Source organism: Plodia interpunctella, chromosome 6, assembly GCF_027563975.2.
Source record: "Plodia interpunctella isolate USDA-ARS_2022_Savannah chromosome 6, ilPloInte3.2, whole genome shotgun sequence".
Taxonomy (NCBI): domain Eukaryota; kingdom Metazoa; phylum Arthropoda; class Insecta; order Lepidoptera; family Pyralidae; genus Plodia; species Plodia interpunctella.
In genome coordinates this window covers 3,270,077-3,286,874 of record NC_071299.1, presented here as the reverse complement: position 1 = coordinate 3,286,874, position 16,798 = coordinate 3,270,077, and the positions used below count along the sequence as shown (strand labels likewise).

Here is a 16,798-nt window from a genome sequence, read left to right as displayed (position 1 = left end):
TACGGGTTTTATACTTAGGTACCTGCAATTTAAATCAGGCAACATTTGGATGTTTTATCCATGGAATTAGAAGGTACTGTTGAGATACTTAGTAAAAACATGGCGTCATCACAAAGAAGGACGAAATTGAATTATTGTGTACTTGTGAACAAAAAGTTGAATGGAACACAAAGACAGTTACGAAATTAAGTTCTTAATAGGAAAAGTTGTTTTGCAATTTACTTATTCCAGCAATTTGTATAGCTTTTGAGATTCAAGCACGTACCTAATGATTTAAGTAAAAATGAGTTATCAGTGTAAAAGGGCTAAATTACTTTTATAAGGAAGACTTTTCATCCTTATTGATATTCTAGCTTGTAATAAAAATAGAAAAGTTATTTATATATTGCCATTGAAAAATTCATTGGGATAACTTTACTTTTTGTGTGATTTATAGTGAGAACTTCCTCCTTTTTTAAGTCGGTTTAAAATGTTATATTTGTAAAGAAAGCAACGAGTAGGTAGCAGAAAATCATGCCCCTTCTCACTCTTGTCTGAGCGTTTTTCGGTTTATTCCGACACCATAGAGCGTCGGAGACCAGGGTCTACCTTCCTACCTTTTCTCATCCGAAAATTATGGTGTGTGTCCCTGTAATGTACCATAACAACTTATTCGAACTGCCAGCTATTAATGGGTTTACCATTAATAGCTGGCAGTTCGAATAAGTCCGTAAACTTTAAACTAAATATAACCTCGTGAAAATATTGTCTAAAAACGCATCCGAAACAATGTGCTTTCAGAAATTGCAACCGCCCTATCCCTATCCCAAATAGCAGGAAATCATAGCGTAGATGCCGTGGTCTGGGCGGGCGTGTAGCCGGGCTCGCACCTTGCCGCCCTCCAGCCGCCCCCACCGCAGTCTATCTCCAACAGTCGATAGAGACGCACGTCAGTACGTCCTCTCGTCCTCGGTAAAAGCGCGGAAATTATTATGAATTAAAATATCAAATTTAACCTAGAAAAAATAGTTCAAAAATTGTGTCTTAAAATTTTTAGTGAACTTGTGGATTTTCGTGCATTTTTTTTTTGTGAAAGCAACTGTTTTTTTTTATTTTATTTATCTGATAGATTGAGGTAAGTTTGCAATAAAGTTTAATGTTAATTATTCTCAGGTTAATGTTACGTGGTAATTTCGGCTCAGAAAGAGATACGAAGCCAGTTAACAACAATAAACATTTGCATATGAAGCGTCATGCGTAACACAAAGATATGTCGATGTTTACGTTACACATACTATGGTGTTTAACAGATAAAAGATTTTATGCTTTTAATTTGTTCTGTTGTTAATGAGATTTAAATTTTTAATATAAGTGTCAAAAATGCTATTCATAGAATTATATTGCAAGAAATAACATCACATGAAAATTCAAATCTGCTAAATAAAATAAAACATTTAATGACACAGGAATACATGGAAAGAGATTGGGGAGGAAAAAAAATGTTTTCTTAATAAACTATTCCACATTGCAAAACTGTTATGACAAAAATCTGTCTGCACTTATAGAAAAAAATCTGGTTAAAACAAAAAATACATGTGTGCACTTTTCGAACATTTTCAACGGTTCCTTGCACATTATAGGTTATTTTACTTAATTTTATATTTCGTTCATAATATCCATGAATGAAATTTGAAGACTGAAAGACTTTTTTTCTTGGAACGCTAGCATATACTTAGTGTATTACGTATAAAGCAATGGACACAATTGCCTAGGTAATAACAGTAATCGCGCAGGATTATTTATTGTACGCACGGATGCATCTCATAACCTCAATGCAGCCTATGTTCATAGTAACATTTCACGTAAACTACTTACTATAAAATGAAACGTACTTAGATCATTATCTAACATAGCGACACATTAGGTGTTGCTATTTATCTTTATCATAATATCCTTGAGATTTGTTTAATTATTGATACTTTAATGCACACAAACTAAATACAATTTGTGTTGTTTTTGTTCAGACGAAATGGACATTTGGACAAAACTACAGTAGTTGGACTATGCTACTATAGTTACACTATTCGAGAATCGGAACGCTAAAGTTACATATATTTCAGTTTCAAATTACTTTGTTCAATAGATATTAAGAAAATTAATATAACAATGAACAAAATGCTACAAAACATCAGAGTTTTGAACACCTTTGGCACAAGTAATTGTACCAGTAAATTGAAATATACACTACGTGGGAGTAGATACGTTACATATTACATATTATCTAGTATAGGCACAGCACGTTGCTTTTGTTATCGCTATACAAACAGAGGTAAACAACACGATAAAATATAGGCCACACGAGCCAGATGCCGATCTTAAGCAGGCGGTGTGAAAGCATCTTTGGTTCTACGAAAATACAGATTTTCTACGAAACTCACTATGGAATAATGAACACAATTAAGCTTAACTTTAGTTTTACTCAATAGTTTAATAGTTAGGTTTATTTAATTTTTATGTGCACATGTCCGCATATTGTCCCATGATGGGAGCCACAGAGCTATTCTATTTGTAATCTAAATAACATAAATTTTAGTTTTTCCTTTTTAATGGGAAAAACTAGTTGCTCTTTCAATACATACATATAACTATGTATATGTATGTAAATTTTGATTGTGAAGTGAATTTGAAGTGACAATCATTATGTACAGTATACACAAACAAGTTTACCACTGCAATGTAGTAAATAGTTACATTTCTAGTTTGTGAATGGATGAAAATCTTTTTCAATTAAACAAACATGTTTTTTTTTAAATGTCTTTTTTTTAGAGTTCATGATGGAAAATCATCTTTTTCTGATTGACACGGGTCTTGGATGTTTATCTATATATATGTGTATGTTATAAAATATAGTATCGTTGAGTTAGTATCCCATAACACAATTCTAGACTTGTGTTATGGTTATGTAAGTTCTAGAACTTATTTTGGGGCTAGCTCAATCTGTGTGATTTGTCCTAATATATTTATATATACATTTATATTTATTTAATAAAATAAATAAATCTTAAAACCTTGTTAATTTTTTATATGTACAATAATATATCACAGATTTTCGTGAACATTTCTAAAAACGAATTCAGCCTCCGAGAATCTTGACGCTAACAAGATCCCGCTATCTTCTAGTATATCTTCTACTACAAAGAAAAAACTATACTAATGATGTACCGGCTTCTCTCCATACAACATAACAAGTTCAAAGTAAAAGAATAAGCAAAGGCATTGTTAAGAATTGCTGCATTGTGTCTGAAGAATTGGAATAAATACGATTGATTTATCCTTCGACAATTGAATTTGTTTTCTCAATTCGGATTTATATTTGCGTATACTTGCGTGACTCAACCTCATAATATGCTTTACCTTGCCCTATCATCTAGTCTGTCTCTCTTTTATTCTCGCATGACCGGTTACATTCACGAAGCCCTGTGTTTGCGTAAATAATAAACTTTAAACTTTGAAAATTGGACTGTACCGACGACCGGCGGCTGTATCATCTTGTGTCGGCGCAAAAAATTCTATCTCCCCACAAAACCTTCTCTCCTTCTCTCACATTGAAACCACCTCCAATATTCTCATGTCTTCCTTAATCTTCATCCTTCACTGTTTCTGCAGGAATATATTTTTGCTGAAGTAAAAGTGAATGTAAAGAACTTTGAAATGACTACACACGAATTAATCTCATAAATCCAGTTGGAGTGCAAATCCTAGCTTTATCCTGTAATATAACATCAGCATGTGTAGTGCAATATTTATTTTATACAGTCACATCCTAAAGACATAACTGCAATATTAACCGCTTTGAAGTAAATGATTCATCATAACATATATTCTAGAATATTACGCTGCACTTTATAGGATACAAATGTTGGTTGGTCTAGTATTTGGACGATAATGATCATAGATCCTACGAACCTATTCTTTAAAACCTACGATCTTAGCATATAGTTGTGGCTTAGCAAACTTAGTGTCCCCTATATATCAAAAATATCATCCTAATTATGTATTAGGATGATATTTTTGAGTTAGACACCGAAATATCATTAATGTATCATAAATATTTAAGCATCAATTTGTTGTGTATGTGTACGTAAAAACGAAAAAATAAATTGAGTCTGGAGCTCGGTATCCAACTCGAACAGAAGTAGAAGATTTTGGAGCAATGGCAATTCTATTTATAACACAAGAGCAACTACGCAATATCTAGTCTGGCGACATTATCAAAAATTCAGGAGCATTATTCTCAACTAGTTTTGTCTAAAGGAGTATATCACTAAAACTTCTTGTGGATGAGATGATAATGAAAAACAACATCAATAAAATGCTATCTCTCTTTTAAACCAATACGGCGAGCGAGAGCATTACTCGATGCTGTGGATTTGGGAATATGAACGGTTTATGGGAAAATTATTGGGCAATAAACATCAAAAATCACAGGCGCATAAAAACAATGTTCTTTACTACAGAGCAGTATTGAAATTTTGATTCTCTGTTTACACGTACTCTAGATTTCTCAAATAGATTAAAGCAATGTTCGTTTGTAAATGTGGGCGTTATAACACATCAATTGTGCCAGTTCCTACTTAATAATTATATTGCAATGCGATAGTTTTCATAACATGTTTTTAAAGACCAATTTCTGGAACGATAACGCTAAACATATAATAATTTTGTTTATTTACTAGATGCATTTTAGAGTTAGGTAGGTTTTCAGTAAGATTCCCTATGGAGAAATGCAAAGTTACCAGGAAAACGGTAAAAATTTTAGTAAAAACGAAGTCGGATGCATAAATTAATTACTGCATTATGCTGATTTTTGTTTTGATCCAAGGAATGTGAAAATCGCGCCAATCGCGTCATCTCATCGCCGGAAATATGCACTTACAGTTGTCATCGCGAGATGAAAACTGGAAGAAAAATGCTGAAGGATATGTCCGCTCCTATAATTAAATAATAAAGAAAAACATTTTATTAATATTTACATGAAACTTTGCTATTAAACGATGATACGGTAATTACCTATTACCAGAATAGAATTCATAACAACGTGTGGTAGGTACTATTAGAAAATAGAAAACAAGCACAACAATTATTAATAATATTGCAATTACCCGGGAGCTGGTCAACCAGTCGGACACAGTTTCTGTGGCAGACAATATCTAGTCATGAAAAGCGGTAATAATGACGACGACGTCAGATGACAGCGTCGTCGTGAATAGCCCGTTATAGCTAGGGCTGCCATTTCCCGATAAAAATATAATAAATCGCGGACATTTTCACGGGAAATTCAAGATTTAACAGCGAAAAAAGAGATAAATTAAACATTGTCCTAGTTATCGCCGGTTATTTTAAAATCCCCACACGGATAGACCACCTCGAAACTAGGAAATATCCGGGGAATTTCAGTCGGGTGGCAGCCCTAGTCATCGCGACCGTGAGATGACGTTACTGAACGTTTACATATTGCAACACCCGTTTCGCTACGGCAATAATTTTGTGGAATGGCCACTCCACTGCAGTATGTTGAAAATTACATTTTTTACGTACTTTTAGACATATGTACTTGAGTTGGGATAGACAACAATCTATGCCCCCTGTATACATGTATTATTCGGTCTAAATTCGGGCAAATTTACTTGCAATCAATTACCGTCATGTAAATCCTGTACATTCTAAGAAACGGTAGTTATGTGTATTTCATCTGACTCATGTATGTTTGTTTTTATCGACCACCACTTTTTTCGATGAAGGAGAACATCTCAAGGAAATTTGTGCATCTACTGCCACTATTATATAGTAAGTAAAAACACAAAAAAAGAAAAAATATAGTAAAAACACTAAAAAAGAAAAAAAATACATATAAACATACCTACATACCTAAAAAAATCGAGAAGTAAAAAAATCACCTAAATTCGTAACTTCAATAACAAGGGTTTTAACATAGCTCTTGAAATTACTAAGAGTCTGAGCAGATCGAATGGATTAAGGGCATTCAGAGTCGTAATATGCTGTACTCGCAAATGTCAGATGCATTTATGGTACTCGAAGCATAGAAAGAATATATAAACATAAATATAAATATATATATATATATATATATATATATATATAAGGACAAATCACACAGATTGAGTTATCCCCAAAGTAAGTTCAAGACTTGTGTTATGAGATACTAACTCAACGATACCATATTTTATTTCAAATACATATATAGAAAAACATCCAAGACCAGGACCAATCAGAAAAAGATTATGTTCCATCATAACCCGACCGGGGATCGAACCCGAGACCTCACGGTTTAGACATAAGCACTTTATACCACTGCGCCACCGAGGTCGTCAAAAGAAGAATGCACGTAGTATTTCGGTATAGACACAGATTATATAATACTTCCAGTATTCAAATTCAAATTCAAATAATTTATTCAGGAATTAGACCTTCACAGGCACTTTTTCTCGTCAATCTTTATATTTATAGTTATTTCTCACAAGCTACAAACTACTGGCATTTCGGAACGACCACTGCTGAGAAGAAATGCCGAAAGAAACTCATTTGAACAGTGTTGGTCCCCATCATGCCAGATCGGCTTACCATTATTGTTTCTTACAATGTTTTTTTTTTCTTTCTAATAATATATAAAAGGACATAATGTACATAGTCAAAAGGTATATCAAAACAGGTTATGATTGTGATCCAAGTGCTGATTGTAAGATTAGTAGATAGCTCTAAATAAAAACAAATTTTCCATTGCGCACCACATTTTCTATACTGTTATTTAAATTTTAGCAAAAGAAATTATTTATTCAACGACGTTTCCTCAATAGCCCTCTCGATGCCTTTTCGAGACCCAAAATCTGTATTCGGATGCTTTGTGGCAAATGACCTCACAATTTTTGTCGATTCAAGGTGACCTTTGCTAAGAGTATTCAAAATTTTTGGGTATAAATGTATTTTGACAAAAGAAATTCAAATAAAAAGGCTTCTTTCATGATGGGTATTGTATTTTTCTCCCATAAAAGTAACTTTTGTACTCTCATTATTTGTTATTTTTCGTTGGCGAAAATTAGTTACGAATACATATAATCGATACGAATACATAATTCGTAATATTCTTAATTAAGTTTGGTGTATTGCTGCATTTTAGTTATATGTATGTTATATTGCAAGTAGTAGGTATTCAAAATGTTGAATCGGATAAAAATATACGTAGATTTTGTGGTTATATCATCTGTAATTTGCTGTTTTCCATACAAAACACAGCAATACAGAAATAAAAATAAACGTAAATAATATATTTAAATTATTTTCAATTTTAATACAAAAATAACAAAACTGTAACTAATTACAACAATCTCATCCTTACCTATTAGTAACTGATATCGTATCTCATTAGCGGATAACAAAATTAAACTATAAAAATCGGGATCAAAACTGGTTTTTTTTATCTACTAACCTAAATAGAATACTTATCAAACATTATATACCCGTTACAAAATTTTGTGCCTTCAACATGACGTGCCGTGGAGGTTTTGAACACGCAAATGTGAGAGAGGAGCAAAATATTGCTCCTCTGGCTGTGATGCCACGGAGCCCGTTCCGCGTAAAAAGCAAATTTAACATTTGAAGGTTCGGCTGTATTTTTACAACCGGCTGCCTCGCTCCTACGGAATACTATTATTGCCTAAGATACGCCTTGTATGACATCCACGGGAAGATTGAACAACATGCTACATGTTTTTGCCTCTAACAATTAAAGATATAATGATACAATAGTTGGGATGAAAATGTATGTAACGTATCGAATCCAAGACGTAGACGTAATATAAAAACTCCCTTAAACGCCGTTTAAAATAAGCATTCATTGCCGCGGCAACGACTCGAGTAACTTTGGAGTTTAATTTAGGATTGCCTTTGAAAACTTTTTTCAATAAGACACCGTGGCGGGATCGTGCCCTAAACAAACAAGAAAGGATCAACGTCGCTTCAGTCGACATTCTTCCAAAGTTTTGCTTTCCGATATAGAAAATATTTCAAGTCGAAGCGAGATTTGAGTATTAAGAACCAGAGGTAGATCTTGGTACAAAGGTCATCTGCATAGGTACCTCTCAACTAAAGGTAAGGTGAGAAAGTAGCGTAATTACAGAATACAGTAGCAAAAGAGGCCGAGAGACCCTTGTCTTAGGGTCTCTCTCTTTTGCCACAGTACTCTCAACTTCGTGAGTGGTTCTCGGAGAGTTCCGACCGCTGCGGCCGCGCTGTCATTATAATTTTTCAAACTTCGCTTCCTCAAGAAAATTGATGGTTCGTAATGACAGCGTGACAGCTGAGAACCACTCGTAACGCAACGCGTGTGTACCACTCCTAGTGTTGCATGCTTCCACATGTTCACCTTCACCGGAATTTAAATTATAAAGTATACAAACAGCGATCACAGATAACATGCTGATCAATCTTAAAATATCTATAAATAACATTAAGTTTCCTATTATAACTCAAAAGAAATGTTTTAAACCTTTATTAGCATCATATTTTAAATCAAAATTTTAGTGCTGATTTCACAAGTAGTACTAACTAACTAAATCAAAGAGGGAAGTAAATCTTATCACTAGACCGGAGTTCAGTTGCTCTGAATAGAATCGGATTACATCTCCAAGCACATTTGCATCCCAATACAGGCCGGGGATCGGGTAACACATTTATTATTACCTCCAAACTCTCAATTTAGCTCTGAACTGATTTTAGCTGTCTTTGAGAGAAATAATTTGGTTTCTAATTGGTTCTTGGATTTAGTTTAACTTAAAGGCCAGTGCACTACACATAGATTTTTTTATCTAGCCTGTAGGCATTGTGTCCCACTGCTGGGCAAAGGCCTCCCCCTTATTTTTCCACTCATCTCTCTCCATTGCAAGTTCTGGCATCGAATTAATCAAATAAATCATATTTATTTATCTCCACAGTATAATCTTTGAACTATAGGAGGAATATACTATTTATTACTACCATAGTGAAAGTTATTATAATCTGGCTAGGTGTGAAAAACAGACCACCAGTGTGCATAGCATAACTTTGCTATAAATTTACATCTCACCGAGTCGATTCGCAGTGAGCGTAGCTAACCAATCACAGTACACCTTTGTAAAGCAACGACAACCACACTGCAATGTGATTGGTTCGCTGCGTCTCACTTCAAATCTACTCGATATTGAGAAGTGAAATACAAACCAGTATTTACTTCGCCCTCCTGGTCTCCCACATCAACATCGCTGTTAGACTGAATAACGCATGCGTGTTCGCTGATGTTTATGGGATTGTTCTACAGTCTAGTCTAGTCTAGTTTCCAAACTTTTTCTCTATATTTCATTATACTTAATATTTTTTGCTATATTCATGACAAGAATTTTGCAGTATCAGATATTGTTTAACACGATTTTCTGTTAATATATAGCCCATCCTATGCTAAGATCCTATCACAAAATAACGTTGCTTCTTAGCTTTGGGAATCTTGTAATTTAATATTATTCTGTTCTCGGTTGAAAAAATACATTTATTTTCTTTTATGAAAGGTTATCTGAAGATTGAATTGAAGAACTTTGAATTGTCAATTTAGACTCCAAGAATCCCTGAACATTTTTCCTGTAGTTGCCTGTCTTCTATCTTCACGTGCTGCTTCCATCTCTCATCCTCGTGTGTTACCAATCACGTTCGCAGCTGTGATGCCCCAAAGCCCAAGTTTCGCTTAAAAAAGTCAAGTATTAAATTTTGAAGATTTGGCTTTGTTTTTACAACCTTGCCTGCCTTACGTCAACCCTCTTTGGGGAAGCTATTTTTGCCTATTAGCTGTTAAGGCATATGTCCTTTAGTCGCCAGTATGCAAAAGCATAAGTAGTGACCATAAACATACTTTACTTTTTACGTTATACATATAATATGTATCTCTATATAGATGATTCGTGAAGAAAAGGCAACCTAAAATAGTTTCTATCTCAAACGGCATCAGAATCGATGCGCTTTGCATTATTAATATTCTCCGTCGACTCCGCTATATATACATTACCTTATTTCCACTTTTTGAGACTTCACCAGAGTCAGACACCTAATTTCCTAAAACGCGATATTACCAATTCAATGCTCTGCAAATGTACGCTTGTAGGGTTCTCGAGTTCGAGTATATAAAACTTTATATACGAAAACCTTCCATCGTAAACATCCTTACATATTATAAAACAAAAGTCCTTTGCCGCGTCTGTCTATCTGAATTTTTTTTTTCAGATTCTGAGTCAATTGAATTGAGTTCAATTTTGTTAAAATAGGCACAAAACATAAAAATCCACGTATCTATAAAAAAATAATGAAAACCTGAGATTGGGCATGTATTTAACATTACATTAATTTATGTTTTATTTAGAGAAATGTTCGTGTCTGTAGCGCGAAAAGTGGGAAATGGAATAGGTATTAGTTACTGAATACATTTTTCTTAATTTCTGTGATTTAATTTCTTGTATTTTAAGAGCTATGAGGTCATATATCAAGAAAAACCCGGTATGTAGTCGATATTGCCTTTACATAAAATATTATATGTCATCGTGATTATCATCATAGCAGTCCATTGACACCTAACGTAATATATTTATTAATTACGCTTTTAATTACCTATAAGTGATTAAAAGCGTAATTCCTGCACGCCGCTGATGTTTAGACAAAATGGCGTACTTTGCGTTTTTCTACGCAGGTTAATAAAGTTAACGTCAAAGTTGACTGGTGTAACTCAGAATCACCCGTGAATTTTCCAACAAAGTCGTTCTGATTCAAGCAGATTTTTATCACAATTTCATACCCGGACCATTATTTATAGTCTCCTATTGATTTCAAACAACGACAAAGAAAGGATCGAGCATGGTTGCGAATACAATGGAACATGACCTCACAGATTTGACGAAGTTTTTGCGGGAAAAAACAACAAAGTGGCGGACGTTAAAACAAACAGCCGACATTAAAAAATTAAGTCATATTTTACTCAAAATGTTATGTATACATAATGGGTTTATGTACAGTTTGAAAAGCACTGGTAATGTATAATCACAAACCACTGTGCTTATGTAACGTGTGATTATAGATTTACTAAGTACTTGGAGTACCTACTAATTCCGTGCGTGTGATAGCTTAGTTTTCGACACGTGGTGTCGTGCAGTGCCGATTGCCCATATTTTCTTTTTTGGTGATCTGTGGTTGCCACGCCTCGCCCACCACAAAATAAAATCCAAAGCATAGATAACAATGGTATTCTAAATTCGATTTGTTCAGCCATATTTTAAAAATGCGTAATTGATTTTAAAATGAGGAAATACTAAAAAACAGAAACAAGTTAAAACAATTTTACAAGTCGAACTAGACAAAGGGAAACTTGCACTAAATAGAATTAAGCTCTAAACGAACGCTTTCAAAGTTCATTATTCAGTTACGACAACAAACCATTTTAAGCCGATTGGAAACAGTCACTTTAATGAACTAACGTTATTAAGTTACGGGGACAAATGGAATTTTGATAACATCGGAGAAAATGCTTCCCTGTGTACTGAAGAGCCAAGCGCGTGTCTTCAGTATTGTGGACATCAATCCACCTTTCATAGTTAATATCCTAAACATCATACTTAATATCCTTAACATATTGTAAAACAAAGTCCTTTGCCGCGTCTGTCCTTTGTTCGTCTTTTCGCGATAAGCTCAAAAACGACTACACGGATTTGCATGCGGTTTTCACTAATAGATAGTGTGATTCTTGAGGAAGGTTTAGGTGCGTAATTTGTTATGTTTTTTCCTGAGTAGGGTCGGGCCGCTAGTAATATATTTATTTATATAAAATTAACTCTGAATTTTAAAATGTGTAGGTAGGTATACCTGCCTAGTGTTGTTATGCCAAAAAACAATTCGTGGCATTATGTTCTTAATCCCAATGCAATATAAAGGCTATATAAATCCTAATATAATTGCGATCATTTCCCAGGTCTATTAAACCTTTTTTACCCAAAAATAAAAATGGGCTTGTTAAACCTAAAATAAATAGGTCAGTCCACATCAATCAGGGCTAAAGTTATTAATTCTTAAGTGGTTTTGTTTGAGAAAAGTTAGGAACAATTTCTTTAGCGCGGCCGTTTTCCGACTGATCGAACATGGGTCTTCCCCTTATTGGTCCTAGGTGAGCGTCGGCACACTGCACGACGCAATGCGACGATTATTCATGGCGATAATATAAGTCACTAGTAAAGACAAGTCATAAACGTCGCGTATTTACTGCTTTAGTCTCTCAGTACGTAGGGCTGTCGTAAGACTCTTGAATTTTCACAATTTTAATATTAGACAGCTCCACAAAAATTACTGTGCTCCTTGCATGTATAGATCAAGCGAGTCAGCCATCAGCCATCGATATAAAATTTGTTTTTTCCTTTTTGACGACCTCGGTGGCGAAGTGGTAAAGTGCTTCCCTCTGAACCGAGATGTCCCGGGTTCGATCCCCGGTCGGGTCATGATGGAAAATAATCTTTTTCTAATTGAGCCGGGTCTTGGATGTTTATCTATATATGTATTTGTTATAAAATATAGTATGGTTGAGTTAGTATGCCGTAACACAAGTCTCGAACTTACTTTGTGGCTAGCTCAATCTGTGTGATTTGTCCTAATATATTTATTTATTATTTATTTATTTATTTATCGTATTCATTTCGATTTTAGGGTTCTGTAGAGTAAAAAGGAACATTAATATGTCTATGAATGAACTTTTATTATATCAGAATGCTCTTTGTGTAACAATACGAGTATAATAGAAAGATATTTAAAATGTTCACAGAATGTGTTTTCTTTTTACAAGCTTTTACTTAACTTGCAATGTAATTATGAATGTCGCTATGTTCCTATCTCGGGTGGAACAAAAGTTTAAAGTCTTCTTATCTTCGTATAATCGATTGAGCTGAAATTTTGTATATACGTTTAGTTTGGATGACAATGCATTAGGTATTATAAAAATCATGGCATGATGGTGAACCCAGGAACGGCTCCAGACGAGGGAACTTCTCTACGGTTTACTGCTACATGATACATTATAATTCTGTCACATATTGAATGCAATGATCTGTCTGACAATAATAAAAACTTGCGTGAAAAATAACATTTTTGTAAAAGAACTTAAGTATTGTTGTATAATATTGCCCTAATTACTTAACAGCAAATTATTGTTTGTGTTCATTCTCATTATAGGGATTGTATCGTATATATGTATGTATAATTTTTATTTTCTGTAAGAACGTCGAGTAATTTTTCCCCTCTAGGAATCCGACTTATCGTAAGGCACCTACATAACATCATTCAAATTCTCTTAAATGCTTCCTGCTTTGATGTTCACGGTTCGTCATGTTTGTTGGGCTCATATCGACTTGTGAGCTCAGCGAGTGGGTATGTTTAGCGGCAACTATTAGGTTTAATTGTGTATGTCGCTCTAACATTATGTGCAGACTAATGAGACACCGCAACGCAAATCAATGTAATATTATCTAATTTCAATTGTATTGTCTTAAAATTACTTTAGGGCTAACCCAGTCTGTGTGATTTGTCCCTGTAAATTTATTTATACTCTGTTGCATCCTTGGTGTTCCGAATCCCACATCCACAATTTTTCTGCTGAATAGTTCAAACAGCCAATAAATTTAAAATTATATGAATGGTATGAATTTTCTTGAAATTTTTTTAACTCTATTGAAGACAAAGCACTGGATAAAGACAAAAGACCTTTGTCCAGTGTTTAAGTAAAAATATAATGAAAATATTTATATCGATCAACTTCTACGAAATGTAACAAATAATAATTTATAATATTTTAATTCGCAATAAATTATGTGAATGCTTATGGAAAATAATTAATTGCTTTATCATTTACTAAAATAATGATCCTAGAAACCTCATATTTTTTTAGGTTTTTATTTGTCGACACCAATATATTTTATTACAATAAAGACGATGTTATGAGATATCGCCAGATTACGATCTACCGCGAGTTATCAACAATAACTCCCTGGCACTTATCTTCATTAACGAGTTCTTCAAGAAGGACGGATATACTACAATTACCGACTGACCAGAAAAGGAAAGACTTAGTGGAATTACGGACGAAATAGTTAAACACAAGTGGGTAACTACCTTGAACATAAACAACAAGGATGTAAAGTTAAAAGTAGAAAGTTTTATATAATATATATATACATCACAAACAAACATATTTTGAATTTATATAATAAGAGAATATAGACCCGTAGTCTTGCTCTTCCATAGTTAGTTCCAACCTTGGGTTTCATTAATATGTCCTCCTGACGACATCAAGCCAGCATATGAAATATTTAGCTACCTATACTCAAGTTATCCAATTTTCAAAGTGAGGTAATATATTTATTAAGGACCATTTTTTAAGTACAAAGTAATGTGGAATGAACATTGAAGTTTATAATAAGTATTTCTTTGCACTTGTCACTTATCCATTGAAGCAAAACTATAACCGATGACCTAGTTTAGAAACCGTAACTTAATTCAACCATAACCACATAAGGAAAATATATATTATAGTGAATTCAAACAATTGGCCCTGGGCTGAAAACGTTGAAAGAGAAAGAGAGAGTTTTATTCGTGTTTGTGTTATGTTTTTGTCTCGTAACTTGCTCACAGCATGTATTTGGAAAAATTATATCTCGAAATCTATTCAAATAATATTAAGTTAAATATTAATAGAGAAAATAAATTGTTAAAATTGTACAAATGATTTAAGAAGCATAGCTAATGTTTGTTAAAATTTAAAGTATAAATCTACCTCGTAACATCATAGTTATACTCGTTATATATGTTCAACTTTATGCCGTGGTAATAAGAGGCGAATATGAAAAGAATTGTGTAGGTTTATATACTGTTGACGGTACTATTTCAGTAGGTATCCTTTATCGCTTACGTTGTTTGAGCAGTATATCAGCATGTAAATAAAAAGTGCCTTGAGAGTATTTGTTTTCTCTGTATTGGCTTACCTAATGTTGACAATGAGTCTAACGTTAGTGGTATCTATGAATATATGTAGTAGTATACATATACAGTGTCACGTCTATCTCTTATGGGGGAAAGATAAACTATAAACTGAAGATAATTTTCGTAATCGATAGGTAAAATAGTATCACTCCATAGTAGTGTGTTGCTAAACATACTACTATGAAGTGTTACTATTTTAGGGCGGAAACCATATGCCACGGCCTCTTTAGATACCCCATGTCAAATAATCTTTCCAAGTCATAAACCTCATAAAATTAAATCCAGAAGTCAACAAAGAAAACTCGAACAGACATGAGCTGGCAAATATGAGCGTCGTGTAAGCGTTTTCGGATGCTTTAATCGAATCACCGATGCTTATTTGAGCGAAACGAGCGACGTCTGGTTGGGCTGCTCGCTCGACTGTGAACACGTGGCTCTGTGTTGCTCATGTGAGGGAAAAAACTTAATTGGTAAGGCAATTAATCTATTCGCGGACAAATGTAGCATGGCGAATTAGCGTTGAAAATCAAACATTCGCAATGTTTGATATTTTTAAGAAAAAGCCTTTTTTTCTTCAAATCATATTTGAGACTTTTTTTAACTCCGACGACAGAAGAAGGGTGTTTATAAGTTTGACCCTGTATTGTCTGTGTATTTGTATATCTGTCCGTGGCATCATAGCAGCCAAACGTCAGAACCGATATTGATCAATTTTTTTGAAATGTTAGAATAGAAACTGGCTTAAGCCGAATTTATGATCAAACATCGTAAAATGGTCAACCGAGGTATGCATGCTTTTGCATTTAACCAATTATTGCGAAGATTATGATTTGTTTGAAAATACCGTGGTTACCTTTTGTTATTGTGCTATAAGGCAATACTTTTGTAAGGGCAATTATTGTCTTCGAATAAAAGGGCTCCTTTAATCGGCGACACAACGCGACGTTGTAATAACAAACGTTTAGTAAACATGGGGGGTGAGCCGGGTCAGTCAACGACTTGTTTCCTAAATGGTTATTGTTATTTCAGGTGATAGTTGGAAGTTTTAGGGTGAGTTGCACTAGTCAACTTTGACATTGACTTTAACCGGCGCGCCGCTGACGTTTAGATAAAATGGCGTACTTTGCGCTTTTCCGCGCAAGTTAAAGTTAACGTCAAATTGACTGGTGCAACCCTGCTGCTACTACTAAAAGTCGCCTAAGTCACAGTCAGTATGATGAATGTTCCGACTATCTCCAAAAAAGTCACATTGACAGATTGCTCCATTTTGACGTAAAAGTACAAACAAATAAACAAAAACAGTTTATTTTAGTAGACAAATACCTATGTATTCGTAAAATTTGAACCATCGATACTGTTATTTTATTGTTGTATATGCATACAAAGAATGTAAAAACATTTCAAAGTATTAAATTTGTCTATAACGTTACAAAAATTAACGTGAAAACAGTAATTTAATTCATTTAATTTTCCATGTTGATTACCGGTATAAATAGCCGAGATCAAAATAGCTACTCAACCTATGGCAGTGTCCTTCATTCACACCTTCAGTCTATTTTCATTCAGTTAATGAGTTTTGGCCGTCTTCAGCTCAGTCACAAAGGTAGACTAAACAATCAAACATTACTATCTAGGTGGCCCACATTTTTTATCACCTTTCTGTAAAGTGTCAAAAACGACTTCTCTTCTACTACATCAATCATCAATATATATAAAA

At 34.0% G+C, this 16,798-nt stretch overlaps 1 protein-coding gene across 2 annotated transcripts in view; it reads left to right on the top strand.

The window, feature by feature from the left end:
* The first annotated feature begins 910 nt into the window (after positions 1-910).
* LOC128670601 (uncharacterized protein) overlaps positions 911-16,798 on the top strand; it is an 83,057-nt gene continuing 67,169 nt past the window's right edge. For both annotated transcript variants that reach the window (XM_053746390.1, XM_053746391.1), the window contains exon 1: positions 911-1,114. The gene's annotated coding sequence lies outside the window, so the exon portion shown is untranslated. The remainder of the gene's footprint in view (positions 1,115-16,798) is intronic.